This window comes from Taudactylus pleione, unplaced genomic scaffold, assembly GCF_031769625.1.
Source record: "Taudactylus pleione unplaced genomic scaffold, aTauple2 ptg001012l, whole genome shotgun sequence".
NCBI lineage: Eukaryota > Metazoa > Chordata > Amphibia > Anura > Myobatrachidae > Taudactylus > Taudactylus pleione.
Genome location: NW_028285413.1, coordinates 315,439 through 333,166, shown reverse-complemented (window position 1 = coordinate 333,166; position 17,728 = coordinate 315,439). Strand labels below are relative to the sequence as shown.

Below are 17,728 nucleotides of genomic sequence, written 5' to 3'. Positions count from 1 at the left end.
AGTAACTAGGACACTATTATAATATGACTCACAGAACAGTAACTAGGACACTATTACACGATAACCCATATTACAGTAACTAGGACACTATTATACGATAACCCATAGTACAGTAACTAGGACACTAATATACGATAACCCATAGTACAGTAACTAGGACACTAATATACGATAACCCATAGTACAGTAACTAGGACACTAATATATGATAACCCATAGTACAGTAACTAGGACACTATTATACGATGACTCATAGTACAGTAACTAGGACACTATTATATGATAACCCATAGTACAGTAACTAGGACACTATCATACGATAACCCATAGTACAGTAACTAGGATACTATTATACAATGACTCATAGTACAGTAACTAGGACACTATTATACGATAACCCATAGTACAGTAACTAGGACACTATCATACGATAACCCATAGTACAGTAACTAGGATACTATTATACAATGACTCATAGTACAGTAACTAGGATACTATTATACAATAACCCATAGTACAGTAACTAGGACACTAATATACGATAACCCATAGTACAGTAACTAGGACACTAATAGACGATAATCCATAGTACAGTAACTTGGACACTATTATACAATGACTCATAGTACAGTAACTAGGATACTAATATACAATGACTCATAGTACAGTAACTAGGACACTAGTATACAATGACTCATAGTACAGTAACTAGGATACTATTATACGATAACCCATAGTACAGTAACTAGGATACTATTATACAATGACTCATAGTACAGTAATTAGGACACTATCATACGATAACCCATAGTACAGTAACTAGGATACTATTATACAATGACTCATAGTACAGTAACTAGGACACTAATATATGATAACCCATAGTACAGTAACTAGGACACTATTATACGATGACTCATAGTACAGTAACTAGGACACTATTATATGATAACCCATAGTACAGTAACTAGGACACTATCATACGATAACCCATAGTACAGTAACTAGGATACTATTATACAATGACTCATAGTACAGTAACTAGGACACTATTATACGATAACCCATAGTACAGTAACTAGGACACTATCATACGATAACCCATAGTACAGTAACTAGGATACTATTATACAATGACTCATAGTAAAGTAACTAGGACACTAATATACGATAACCCATAGTACAGTAACTAGGACACTAATATACGATAACCCATAGTACTGTAACTAGGACACTAGTATACAATGACTCATAGTACAGTAACTAGGACACTATTATATGGATAACCCATAGCACAGTAACTAGGACACTAGTATACAATGACTCATAGTACAGTAACTAGGATACTATTATACAATGACTCATAGTACAGTAACTAGGACATTATACGATGACTCATAGTACAGTAACTAGGAAACTATTATACGATAACCCATAGTACAGTAACTAGGATACTATTATACAATGACTCATAGTACAGTAACTAGGACACTATCATACGATAACCCATAGTACAGTAACTAGGATACTATTATACAATGACTCATAGTACAGTAACTAGGACACTAATATACGATAACCCATAGTACAGTAACTAGGACACTATTATACGATAACCCATAGTACAGTAACTAGGATACTATTATACGATAACCCATAGTACAGTAACTAGGACACTAATATACGATAACCCATAGTACAGTAACTAGGACACTAATATACGATAACCCATAGTACAGTAACTAGGACACTATTATACAATGACTCATAGTACAGTAACTAGGATACTATTATACAATGACTCATAGTACAGTAACTAGGACACTAGTATACAATGACTCATAGTACAGTAACTAGGATACTATTATACGATAACCCATAGTACAGTAACTAGGATACTATTATACAATGACTCATAGTACAGTAACTAGAACTCTATCATACGATAACCCATAGTACAGTAACTAGGATACTATTATACAATGACTCATAGTACAGTAACTAGGACACTAATATACGATAACCCATATTACAGTAACTAGGATACTATTATACAATGACTCATAGTACAGTAACTAGGACACTATTATACGATAACCCATAGTACAGTAACTAGGACACTAATATACGATAACCCATAGTACAGTAACTAGGACACTATTATACGATAACCCATAGTACATTAACTAGGATACTATTATACAATAACCCATAGTACAGTAACTAGGACACTAATATACGATAACCCTTAGTACAGTAACTAGGACACTATTATACAATGACTCATAGTACAGTAACTAGGATACTATTATACAATGACTCATAGTATAGTAACTAGGACACTAGTATACAATGACTCATAGTACAGTAACTAGGATACTATTATACGATAACCCATAGTACAGTAACTAGGACACTAATATACAATGACTCATAGTACAGTAACTAGGACACTATCATACAATAACCCATAGTACAGTAACTAGGATACTATTATACGACTCATAGTACAGTAACTAGGACACTATTATACGATAACCCATAGTACAGTAACTAGGACACTAATATACGATAACCCATAGTACAGTAACTAGGACACTATTATACGATAACCCATAGTACAGTAACTAGGATACTATCATACGATAACCCATAGTACAGTAACTAGGACACTAATATACGATAACCCTTAGTACAGTAACTAGGACACTATTATACAATGACTCATAGTACAGTAACTAGGATACTATTATACAATGACTCATAGTACAGTAACTAGGACACTAGTATACAATGACTCATAGTACAGTAACTAGGATACTATTATACGATAACCCATAGTACAGTAACTAGGACACTAATATACAATGACTCATAGTACAGTAACTAGGACACTATCATACAATAACCCATAGTACAGTAACTAGGATACTATTATACGACTCATAGTACAGTAACTAGGACACTAATATACGATAACCCATAGTACAGTAACTAGGACACTATTATACGATAACCCATAGTACAGTAACTAGGATACTATCATACGATAACCCATAGTACAGTAACTTTGACACTAATATACAATAACCCATAGTACAGTAACTAGGACACTAATATACGATAACCCATAGTACAGTAAATAGGACACTAATATACGATAACCCATAGCACAGTAACTAGGACACTAATATACGATAACCCATAGTACAGTAACTAGGACACTATTATACGATGACTCATAGTACAGTAACTAGGACACTATTATATGATAACCCATAGTACAGTAACTAGGACACTATCAAACGATAACCCATAGTACAGTAACTAGGATACTATTATACGATAACTCATAGTACAGTAACTAGGACACTATTATAATATGACTCACAGTACAGTAACTAGGACACTATTACACGATAACCCATATTACAGTAACTAGGACACTATTATACGATAACTCATAGTACAGTAACTAGGACACTATCATACGATAACCCATAGTACAGTAACTAGGATACTATTAAACAATGACTCATAGTACAGTAACTAGGACACTATTATACGATAACCCATAGTACAGTAACTAGGATACTATTATACAATGACTCAGTACAGTAACTAGGACACTAATATACGATAACCCATAGTACAGTAACTAGGACACTAATATACGATAACCGATAGTACAGTAACTAGGACACTATTATACGATAACCCATAGTATAGTAAGTAGGACACTAGTATACAATGACTCATAGTACAGTAACTAGGACACTAATAAACGATAACCCATAGTACAGTAACTAGGACACTAATATATGATAACCCATAGTACAGTAACTAGGACACTATTATACGATGACTCATAGTACAGTAACTAGGATACTATTATACGATAACCCATAGTACAGTAACTAGGACACTAATATACAATGACTCATAGTACAGTAACTAGGACACTATCATACAATAACCCATAGTACAGTAACTAGGATACTATTATACGACTCATAGTACAGTAACTAGGACACTATTATACGATAACCCATAGTACAGTAACTAGGACACTAATATACGATAACCCATAGTACAGTAACTAGGACACTATTATACAATAACCCATAGTACAGTAACTAGGATACTATCATACGATAACCCATAGTACAGTAACTAGGACACTATTATACGATAACCCATAGTACAGTAACTAGGACACTATTATTCGATGACTCATAGTACAGTAACTAGGATACTATCATACGATAACCCATAGTACAGTAACTAGGACACTATTATACGATAACCCATAGTACAGTAACTAGGACACTAATATACGATAACCCATAGTACAGTAACTAGGACACTATTATACGATAACCCATAGTACAGTAACTAGGATACTATCATACGATAACCCATAGTACAGTAACTTTGACACTAATATACAATAACCCATAGTACAGTAACTAGGACACTAATATACGATAACCCATAGTACAGTAACTAGGAAACTAATATACGATAACCCATAGCACAGTAACTAGGACACTAATATACGATAACCCATAGTACAGTAACTAGGACACTATTATACGATGACTCATAGTACAGTAACTAGGACACTATTATATGATAACCCATAGTACAGTAACTAGGACACTATCAAACGATAACCCATAGTACAGTAACTAGGATACTATTATACGATAACTCATAGTACAGTAACTAGGACACTATTATAATATGACTCACAGTACAGTAACTAGGACACTATTACACGATAACCCATATTACAGTAACTAAGACACTATTATACGATAACCCATAGTACAGTAACTAGGATACTATTAAACAATGACTCATAGTACAGTAACTAGGACACTATTATAGGATAACCCATAGTACAGTAACTAGGATACTATTATACAATGACTCAGTACAGTAACTAGGACACTAATATACGATAACCCATAGTACAGTAACTAGGACACTAATATACGATAACCGATAGTACAGTAACTAGGACACTATTATACGATAACCCATAGTATAGTAAGTAGGACACTAGTATACAATGACTCATAGTACAGTAACTAGGACACTAATATACGATAACCCATAGTACAGTAACTAGGACACTAATATATGATAACCCATAGTACAGTAACTAGGACACTATTATACGATGACTCATAGTACAGTAACTAGGACACTATTATATGATAACCCATAGTACAGTAACTAGGACACTATCATACGATAACCCATAGTACAGTAACTAGGATACTATTATACAATGACTCATAGTACACTAACTAGGACACTATTATACGATAACCCATAGTACAGTAACTAGGACACTATCATACGATAACCCATAGTACAGTAACTAGGATAATATTATACAATGACTCATAGTACAGTAACTAGGACACTAATATACGATAACCCATAGTACAGTAACTAGGACACTAATATACGATAACCCATAGTACAGTAACTAGGACACTAGTATACAATGACTCATAGTACAGTAACTAGGACACTATTATACGATAACCCATAGTACAGTAACTAGGACACTAGTATACAATGACTCATAGTACAGTAACTAGGATACTATTATACAATGACTCATAGTACAGTAACTAGGACATTATACGATGACTCATAGTACAGTAACTAGAACACTCACATACGATAACCCATAGTACAGTAACTAGGACACTATTATACGATAACCCATAGTACAGTAACTAGGATACTATTATACAATGACTCATAGTACAGTAACTAGGACACTATCATACGATAACCCATAGTACAGTAACTAGGATACTATTATACAATGACTCATAGTACAGTAACTAGGACACTATTATACGATAACCCATAGTACAGTAACTAGGATACTATTATACAATAACCCATAGTACAGTAACTAGGACACTAATATACGATAACCCATAGTACAGTAACTAGGACACTAATAGACGATAATCCATAGTACAGTAACTAGGACACTATTATACAATGACTCATAGTACAGTAACTAGGATACTATTATACAATGACTCACAGTACAGTAACTAGGACACTAGTATACAATGACTCATAGTACAGTAACTAGGATACTATTATACGATAACCCATAGTACAGTAACTAGGATACTATTATACAATGACTCATAGTACAGTAACTAGGACACTATCATACGATAACCCATAGTACAGTAACTAGGATACTATTATACAATGACTCATAGTACAGTAACTAGGACACTTATATACGATAACCCATATTACAGTAACTAGGATACTATTATACAATGACTCATAGTACAGTAACTAGGACACTATTATACGATAACCCATAGTACAGTAACTAGGACACTAATATACAATAACCCATAATACAGTAACTAGGACACTAATATACGATAACCCATAGTACAGTAACTAGGACATTAATATACGATAACCCATAGTACAGTAACTAGGACACTAATATATGATAACCCATAGTACAGTAACTAGGATACTATCATACGATAACCCATAGTACAGTAACTAGGACACTATTATACGATAACCCATAGTACAGTAACTAGGACACTATTATACGATGACTCATAGTACAGTAACTAGGATACTATCATACGATAACCCATAGTACAGTAACTAGGACACTATTATACGATAACCCATAGTACAGTAACTAGGACACTAATATACGATAACCCATAGTACAGTAACTAGGATACTATTATACAATGACTCATAGTACAGTAACTAGGATACTATTATACAATAACCCATAGTACAGTAACTAGGACACTAATATACGATAACCCATAGTACAGTAACTAGGACACTAATAGACGATAATCCATAGTACAGTAACTTGGACACTATTATACAATGACTCATAGTACAGTAACTAGGATACTATTATACAATGACTCATAGTACAGTAACTAGGACACTAGTATACAATGACTCATAGTACAGTAACTAGGATACTATTATACGATAACCCATAGTACAGTAACTAGGATACTATTATACAATGACTCATAGTACAGTAACTAGGACACTATCATACGATAACCCATAGTACAGTAACTAGGAAACTATTATACAATGACTCATAGTACAGTAACTAGGACACTAATATATGATAACCCATAGTACAGTAACTAGGACACTATTATATGATGACTCATAGTACAGTAACTAGGACACTATTATATGATAACCCATAGTACAGTAACTAGGACACTATCATACGATAACCCATAGTACAGTAACTAGGATACTATTATACAATGACTCATAGTACAGTAACTAGGACACTATTATACGATAACCCATAGTACAGTAACTAGGACACTAGTATACAATGACTCATAGTACAGTAACTAGGATACTATTATACAATGACTCATAGTACAGTAACTAGGACATTATACGATGACTCATAGTACAGTAACTAGAACACTCATACGATAACCCATAGTACAGTAACTAGGACACTATTATACGATAACCCATAGTACAGTAACTAGGATACTATTATACAATGACTCATAGTACAGTAACTAGGACACTATCATACGATAACCCATAGTACAGTAACTAGGATACTATTATACAATGACTCATAGTACAGTAACTAGGACACTATTATACGATAACCCATAGTACAGTAACTTGGATACTATTATACAATAACCCATAGTACAGTAACTAGGACACTAATATACGATAACCCATAGTACAGTAACTAGGACACTAATAGACGATAATCCATAGTACAGTAACTAGGACACTATTATACAATGACTCATAGTACAGTAACTAGGATACTATTATACAATGACTCATAGTACAGTAACTAGGACACTAGTATACAATGACTCATAGTACAGTAACTAGGATACTATTATACAATAACCCATAGTATAGTAACTAGGATACTATTATACAATGACTCATAGTACAGTAACTAGGACACTATCATACGATAACCCATAGTACAGTAACTAGGATACTATTATACAATGACTCATAGTACAGTAACTAGGACACTAATATACGATAACCCATAGTACAGTAACTAGGACACTATTATACGATAACCCATAGTACAGTAATTAGGATACTATTATACAATAACCCATAGTACAGTAACTAGGACACTAATATACGATAACCCATAGTACAGTAACTAGGACACTAATATACGATAACCCATAGTACAGTAACTAGGACACTATTATACAATGACTCATAGTACAGTAACTAGGATACTATTATACAATGACTCATAGTACAGTAACTAGGACACTAGTATACAATGACTCATAGTACAGTAACTAGGATACTATTATACGATAACCCATAGTACAGTAACTAGGATACTATTATACAATGACTCATAGTACAGTAACTAGGACTCTATCATACGATAACCCATAGTACAGTAACTAGGATACTATTATACAATGACTCATAGTACAGTAACTAGGACACTAATATACGATAACCCATATTACAGTAACTAGGATACTATTATACAATGACTCATAGTACAGTAACTAGGACACTATTATACGATAACCCATAGTACAGTAACTAGGACACTAATATACGATAACCCATAGTACAGTAACTAGGACACTATTATACGATAACCCATAGTACAGTAACTAGGATACTATTATACAATAACCCATAGTACAGTAACTAGGACACTAATATATGATAACCCATAGTACAGTAACTAGGACACTATTATACAATGACTCATAGTACAGTAACTAGGATACTATTATACAATGACTCATAGTACAGTAACTAGGACACTAGTATACAATGACTCATAGTACAGTAACTAGGATACTATTATACGATAACCCATAGTACAGTAACTAGGACACTAATATACAATGACTCATAGTACAGTAACTAGGACACTATCATACAATAACCCATAGTACAGTAACTAGGATACTATTATACGACTCATAGTACAGTAACTAGGACACTAATATACGATAACCCATAGTACAGTAACTAGGACACTATTATACGATAACCCATAGTACAGTAACTAGGAATCCTATCATACGATAACCCATAGTACAGTAACTAGGACACTATTATACGATAACCCATAGTACAGTAACTAGGACACTATTATACGATGACTCATAGTACAGTAACTAGGATACTATCATACGATAACCCATAGTACAGTAACTAGGACACTATTATACGATAACCCATAGTACAGTAACTAGGACACTAATATACGATAACCCATAGTACAGTAACTAGGACACTATTATACGATAACCCATAGTACAGTAACTAGGATACTATCATACGATAACCCATAGTACAGTAACTAGGACACTAATTTACGATAAACCATAGTACAGTAACTAGGACACTAATATACGATAACCCATAGTACAGTAACTCACTCATATAACTGTTACACAGTAGTAAGACATTACACTCAGCTTTAAAGCTCTGACATGGAAACCAAACATATTCAGACTAAATTGCATCTTTCCAAACACATTTTCCATCTCCTCATCCTTTATAAACATTTTATATCTCACAAACATGCATTTCATTATTGTAGTTTAATAATTAAAACCAGAGCTGGTGTCATGCCCAATTAATGTGCCCGGTATTATGCCCATTACTTTCTCCATTAGTGAATTCAACAATACTAATGGGATTACGAGCATGAGACGCTAATTGGGCGTGACATAAGGAACTGGCTTACTTCTCGGCATACCCCTGCTAATGATGAAATTAATGAGCATTTTATTAAATGCTGTCTCATCAAAGTGTCCTCGGTTAGCGTTACAATTGTTACAAATGATGCAGCATTCTCAATACTGTATTAAATACAAGAAAAAAGATTTCTCACACTTTGTTTGATGGCCAAGATTAGGATTCACTAAGACACGAAGGGGCGTATGTATCAAAGCTTGATGTGTGATAAAATTGTGAGATATATATCACCAGCCAATCAGCTTCTAACTTACATTTTGCAGGTTGTGTTTAAGAAATGATAGTTAGGAGCTGATTGGTTGGTGATATAATTTCACAATTTTATCTCACATCAAACTTTGATACATATGCCCCCAAAAGTATTATCTTATGCGCATTGCTCAGGTTCAATCAGTTATCGGTCACTTGACCTAAATGCGTGATGTGTACAATACACATTGTGTGCCGATACGTCAATGTAATATTGTGCTGGTGTAGTAGTTACCAGTAAATTACGATGTGCAGAATGGCAGATGGTACAGTAAGTTGCATGCTGGGAATGGTTAATTAGGGCGAGAATGTGTACCCAATATCTCCCCTTCAGTTATCTCCCTTCATCGTAGCCCTGGCTGTAGGGTAGGAAAACCTTCCTGAGACAGATGACATTTCCGGTAGCTGTTACAGAGATATTACATTTATAAAGTTTGTTACTACTTCTACTGTATGAATGACTGGAGGGGACTGATACATTGTGGCTGGCGAGACGGGAAGCATCTAGTGGTAGAGTAGCACCAATCTTATAGACGTGCAGAGGTGGGAAATCGTGCAAGGAAATACAGAAGCTATGTACTGTACGTACTTGCAGGTGGTGTACTGTATACTGTATACAGTCACCATCCAACTAGTAATAATTAGCAATTACACAGTAAATGCAGTTTATTTTCAAACCTTTCCCAGCAGTTACAATCAGACCCCTGCCAGCATTTGGTCTTGTGCCCCATGACTGGTCGCATGCAAGTCCAAATCTGGATGCCTCTAGCCATCTTACGCCACACTCATGTATACACCCCTCAATGGAGGCTCCATCCGCAGCTGGTTCTCTCTGTCAGCACAACGGGCATTTCTGGGTGGCGACTGGGCGGCTGCCTTGTGAATTCACACAAGAGATCATGTCATGGGCATGTAGGCAGAACTTTCGTGCTATTATGAGGCGTGAGTATGGCGAAGGTGCGCCTGTTTCTGATGCATCTAGTACCCAGCATGTAGGTGAGTGTGAGTGCTAATTCTAATGATCATATGGTTGCGGCTGAGGATGAAGAGACAGCCGGCGGTGTGACTATACGTATGAAGCCGTACTTGCAGCAGCATAACTTAGTAAGGGATCTATGGACCTCATTCAGAGCCGGTCGCACAGAGCGTGCGGTCGGTCTGAATGAGGGGAGGACGTCTTGAATTTTTAAGACATCCTCCTTTGCGGTGGTAAGGCTGTGGGTTAACACCCACAGCCTTACGACCGCCTAATGTGATGGTCGCGATGGTCAAGACCATCGCGACCATCGGGGCTTACGACGAGACCCTAGGGTTGGGTCTCCCTTGTCGTAAGCCCCGGAGAGCTTTCGGCTCTGTCTGAGCCGGAAGCTCTCCACTGACATCACTAGTGATGTCAGTGGGGCTTACCCCAAACGGTAGGCGTTCCCATGGGAACACCCCCGTTTGGGCTGCCACCACCCCCCGGCCCGTCCTTCCAAACGGGGCGAGCTGTCAATCAACATCGACAGCTCACCCCCTTTGGATCGAGACCCGCTACGACCGGCGCTGTCGGTCATAGCGGGTCTCACGCATGCGCACGACGGCACCGGCGCCGTCGTGCACATGCTCTGTGGGGGGCCATCGACCCGGTCCGAGCGCATCAGCGCTAACGACCAGGTCTGAATGACCCCCTATGTACTAAGCCTTGAAGAGACAAAGTACCAAACAATCAGCTCCTGTCACTTTAAAGGCTCTGTTTGAAAAATGACAGTTAGGAGCTTATTGGTTGGTACTTTATCTCCCTCCACTTTATCTCACTCTAAGGGGGAGATGTACTAAGCTCTGGAAAGTGATAAATTGGAAAGTGATAAACTACCAGCCACTCACCTCCTAAATGTCATATCTTATTTTATTTATTAACAGTTTCTCATATACCGCAGCATATTCTGTTGCGCTTTACAATTGGATGCATAAATAGAACAAAACTGGGTAATAACAGACAGATATATAGGTAGGAAAGCCCTGCTCGCAAGCTTACAATCTATAGGGAAATAGGCATTGATACACAAGGATAGGTGCTATATATTGCATTTTGGTCCAGCCAGATGCAGAGTTTCTTGGTTGGCTGCATGATCCAGTCACACAGGAACATCAGCCAAATATCATGAGGATGTGAGAGAAAGACGATGTGTGAGATTGTGTGTGGACTGTAAAAAGGGGATGTAATTAGATATGGAAGCTATGAAGGTTATGTGGAAGGTTCTGGAATCTGATAAGCTTGCCTGAATAGGTGAGTTTTCAGGGAACACTTGAAGGATTGGAGACTAGAGGTAAGTCTTATTGTGTGCGTTAATGCATTCCATAGAGTGGGTGCAGCCTGAAGAAAGTCCTGTAACCGTGAATGGGAGAAAGTAATGCATGGGGATGAGAGACGCAGATCTTGTGCTGAGCGGAGAGGTCGGGTTGGGAGAAATTTTGAGATGAGTGAAGAGATGTATGTTGGTGTGGTTTGGTTAATAGCCTTATGTGTAAGTAAAAGTATTTTATATTAAATATGGTAGAAAACCGTCAGCCAATGGGGGGACTGACAGAGCGGGGCAGCAGACGATGAACGTTGGCAAGCCTCTCAGCTGCATTCATAATGGATTGTAATGGCGATAGCCTGTTTTTGGGAAGACCAGTAAGGATACTATTGCATAGTCAATGCGGGAAATAATGAGTGCATGGAGTAGAGTTTTTGCAGTGTCTTGTGTGAGATATTGTCGAATTTTGGATATGTTTTTTAGATGTATGTAACAGGATTTATTTTGAGACAGATTGAATGTGGGGAACAAAGGACAGTTCAGAGTCAAGGATGACGCCAAGGCAGCGAGCTTGTGGGTGGATTGTCAAGTTATCAACAATGATAAAGAGATCAGGTTGGTAACTGTCATTGGCCGGTGGAAATATAATTAATTCTGTTTTAGAAATATTAAGTTTGAGGTGGCGAGATGACATCCAAGATGAAATGGCAGAAAGACATTCAGTGACACGGACCAGCACAGATGGTGATAAATCTGGGGAGGATAGGTAGATTTGAGTAGCATCCGCATACAGATGGTACTGAAATCCAAAAGAGTGGATTAGTTTGCCAAGAGAGGTGGTATAGATTTAGAATAGCAGAGGACCTAAGACAGAGCCTTGCGGTACTCCAACTGTTAGAGGTAGCGAAAAGGAGGCAGAATCAGAAAAACGAACAGTAAAAGAGCAATCAGATACAGTAGGAAGAGAACCAAGAAAGAGCTTTGTCCTTAAGACCTAGGGATTGTAGTGTTGGTATGAGAAGAGAGTGGTCAACAGTGTCAAAAGCATCAGAAAGATCTAGAAGAATTAGGACTTTAGCCTTGGCAGTGACAAGATCATTTACTACCTTAGTCAGTGCTGTCTCTGTGGAGTGTTGGGAATGAGAGCCGGACTGAAGTGGGTCCAATAAGTTGTGTGAGTTAAGAAAGTGTGTGAGGCGGGTGTAGGCAAGTCTCTCCAGTAGCTTGGAGGAGCAAGGGAGCTGGGAGATAGGATGGTAATTTGAGAGAGTTAGGGTCAGAATTTTGTTTTTTCAAAATGGGAGTGATCACTGCATGCTTGTACACTGATGGGAGTGATCACTGCATGCTTGTACACTGATGGGAGTGATCACTGCATGCTTGAACAGTGATGGAAAGATGCCAGTAGATAGAGAGAGATTACAGATTTTAGTTAGGGTGGGATGAGCACAGGAGACAAAGCTTTACTGATTTGTGACGGTATAGGATCTAGAGGAGAGGTAATAGAGTAGGAGGATGAGAAGAAGGTAGATACTTCATCTTTGTTTGTGGGGTCAAATGAAGAGAATGTGTTAGAGGGTTCAGGTAGGGAATTGAGCAGGTCACTGGCTGAGGAAGAGCATACTATTACATTTCGGATCTTATAAATCTTGTCCTTGAAATAGGATGTCTTAAGCTGTGTTTGAAAAATGACAGTTAGGAGCCGATTGGTTGGCAGTTTATCACTCTCCAATTTATCACTTTCCAGAGCTTAGTACATCTGCCCCCAAGGCTTAGTACATAGATCCCTAAATATGAATGCCGCAGTCACTTGCAGATGATTTGCGCGCAACTCAGAACCAGGGCCAGAAGGAACGACCCCTGATCCATAGGGATCCAGCACCCACACCCATCTCCTGCATCCAGCACCCGCACCCAGCACCCGCACCCAGCTCCCGCACCCAGCGGGAGCATCAGCTGCACCCCCTAGAAGCCAGATAGGACTGACATTAAATCAAGGGAGTGGCTTCCCATTGGTAGTGCTCTCTCTGCTATCTGCAGTCCAGACTGGCAGTCTCAGGGGAAGAAGATACCCCACCCTGAGACAGCCTGTTGGGCTTCCAATGGGAAGTCACTGCCACTGCTGGGCAGTACCCGCAAGTTTAGGATTTTACTTGGGGGAGTACTGGGTAGTTTTGACTAAACACCTAACTAGAACTGGCAGATTATAAGACTCAGAAGGTATCAGACATTTTGTAAACTTAGATAACATTGGGTCAGGGCTGGCAGCTGACAAGCTATAATGGTTTGACAATGCTGGGTAAGGTCTGGCAGCAAACAATCTAAAATGCTAGACATACTCAGCTAAGGTTGATTAAGACAAACTCAAAATTCAGGAACAGGCCGAAGTTAGGGGCTAGTTTAAATTAAAGTCATCCAAGAGAATCCAAAAAACAAATTGTGTTATTAGGATTAAGAATTGTGGGTACAGTTACCAGCAAAATACGAATTATCACTTAAAATGACCATTGGGTGGTGGAGGTCCTACTGCAGAGCTTCTAACAAATTACAAGAGAATAAAATCTGCATACACATTTTGATTTCTATGAAGTAATGGCCCTCATCCAGTCCTCCCCCCTACACCTCCCCCCTTGACCCCATCCCCTCCCGCCTCCTCCACTACCTCTCTCCTTCAGCCTGCACCCATATTGCCTACCTCCTTAATCTCTCCCTCTCTTCTGGCACTGTCCCGTCTGCATTCAAGCATGCCCTTGTCTCCCCCATTCTTAAAAACCTACCCTTGATCAAAAAGTTCTCTCTAACTACCGACCCACCTCTTTCCTCCCTTTTGCCTCGAAACTCCTTTAGCGTATTGTTTACAACTGCCTCACCATATTTCTTTCCTCCCACTCCCTCCTTGACCCTTTTCAGTCTGGCTTCCGTTCTCTCCACTCCACTGAAACTGCCCTCGCAAAAGTCAGCAATGATCTCCTTGCTGCCAAATCCAAGGGCCACTACTCCCTGCTCATTCTCCGCGCCTTCTCTGCTGCTTTTGACACTGTGGACCACCCTCTACTGCTGCATATCCTTCACTCCCTTGGTCTACGTGACACTGCCCTCTCCTGGCTGTCCTACTACCTCTCTGACTACCTCTCTGACCATTCTTTCTCTGTTTCCTCTCATGACTTCTCCCCCCACAGCCTCTTACAGTAGGTGTTCCCCAAGGTTCTGTTCTTGGACCTCTCCTATTCTCTCTCTATACATCCTCTCTAGGTAAACTCATCAGCTCTTTTGACCTCCATTATCATCTCTATGCTGATGATACTCAGATCTACCTTTCCTCACCTGATCTTTTTCCCTCTCTACTGACTTGTATCTCCAACTGTTATCTGTTATCTCTTCCTGGATGTCCCAGCGATTTCTCAAACTTAATGTGTCTTGACTGAGCTTATCATCTTCCCACCCTCCCACATAACATAATGTCCCACTATTTCTTTATCAATAGATGGCATAACTTTCTCATCTAGTCCTAAAGTGAATTGTCTTGGAGTCATCCCTCGCCTTCAAACCACAAATTCAGAACCTTTCACAGTCCTGTCATTTCCATCTCAGGAATATTTCCAAGATCAGACCATTTCTCACTCAGGATGCCACCGAAACCCTCATACAGTCACTGGTCATCTCCAGATTGGACTACTGTAACCTCCGCCTATCTGTCCTCCCCAATTCCCATCTCTCTCCTCTCCGGTCTGTCCTCAATGTTGCTGCTAGGCTCATCTTCCTGTCCAAACACTCTACATCTGCCTCCCCTCTCCTACAAGCCCTCCACTGGCTCCCCTTTCCTTTTATAATCCATTTCAAGGTTCTCACACTCACTTAAAAAGCTCTCACCCATTCCTCTCCCATTTACATCTCTGACCTCATCTCTCTTCACTCTTTTGTCCGCCCTCTTCGTTCACTTAATACATGCCGCCTTTCATGCCAATTGATTACTTCCTCCCTCTCCTCCAAGATTTTGCCTGCGCTGCTCCCCACCTTTGGAACTCCCTCCCTCTCCCCATCAGACTCTGCACCTCTCTACAATACTTCAAACGGGCTCTCAAGACCCACTACTTCATCATAGCCTTCCAGCACTCATCCTAAGTTACTGCTACATTTTCCTTTCTCCCCTCCTACCCCATCTGTGTCACTCCTGTTTGTCTGCCCTTCCTTTAAAGAATATAAGCTCTTTCGAGCAGGGCCCTCTACCCTCTTGTGCTTCTCTCTACTGTAATTTAATTTATCTCTTACTCCCCACTAGGGCAACCAACACTCGGCTGCTTATTTGGGTGTAAAGGTCGCTAATATATAGCAATGTTTATCCATGTCCTGTATTGTATTGTATTGTAATGTAAGTCACTGGTTACTTATTTGTTTATGTACTTTGCAAGGCGCTGCGGAACACTTGTGGTGCCATATAAATAAATAATAATAATAATAATAATAATAATAATAAGCTACTGTATATCACATTTAAAATATAATTCCCTAACTATTTTTAAAAAAAATATTTCCGATAAAGGTAATATTTTCCCAAGATCTAAGCCTGGTTTAAATTTTTTATTTCAACCATAAGAAAACATACTGCAAATAAAGTCTAATAAACTTTAAAAGAGCGCTTGTTTATGTAAATAATTGTGTCTGTACCACGATTTAATGTTACAATAAATATCTAAAATAAATAAAAAAAGATGCCTCATACACACTTGCTGTTTATAGCTCTTTCAGAGATCGTGGTATGGAGTGGAATGTTCGTGGGTGGCCCGGTGAATGCGGGAACATAAGTCTGTAAAAGAACGCTGTCCATGTTCTTACCCTAAAATTGCCGTCCCTCCGGTGTTCATTATTAGCGTGGTGCGCGATGTCTTCTCCGTCCCTTGGGCTTGAACGCTCTGTGCCTCCTTGCACGGGGGTCAGCGGCGTTTTGCTGCTAATGGGGGGGAGAATCAGTCGGGCAACCTACAGCTCAGTCACCAACGCGTTTCATACAATGTGTACTTCATCAAGAATGACGTTTGTTCCATTAGGAAGCCTTTTTATTCCTGCCTCCGTGATTTCTTTTTTCAAAAAACATTATTGATTTAAAACGACAGTGTGTCAAAATTGTTTCTTTCAAGTAACAGTTTTAAATCGTGGTTTTCAGGTGGTGTTTTAAAATATATATGAAATGTGTTTAAATGTTTATAGGAACAATAATTCTTCATTTTATAAACATTTAAACACATTTCATATAATCATTTTTAACCAATAATGTTTTTTGAAAAAAGAAAATCACGGAGGCAGGAATAAAAAGGCTTCCTAATGGAACAAACGTCATCCTTGATAAAGTACACATTGTATGAAACGCGTTGGAACCTGAGCTG

At 38.4% G+C, this 17,728-nt stretch overlaps 1 protein-coding gene across 1 annotated transcript in view; it reads right to left on the bottom strand.

Annotated features, from left to right (window-relative positions):
* LOC148454303 (usherin-like) overlaps window positions 1–17,728 on the bottom strand; it is a gene marked incomplete at both ends in the record, with an annotated part of 948,215 nt that overhangs the window by 661,790 nt on the left and 268,697 nt on the right. The window lies entirely within an intron of this gene.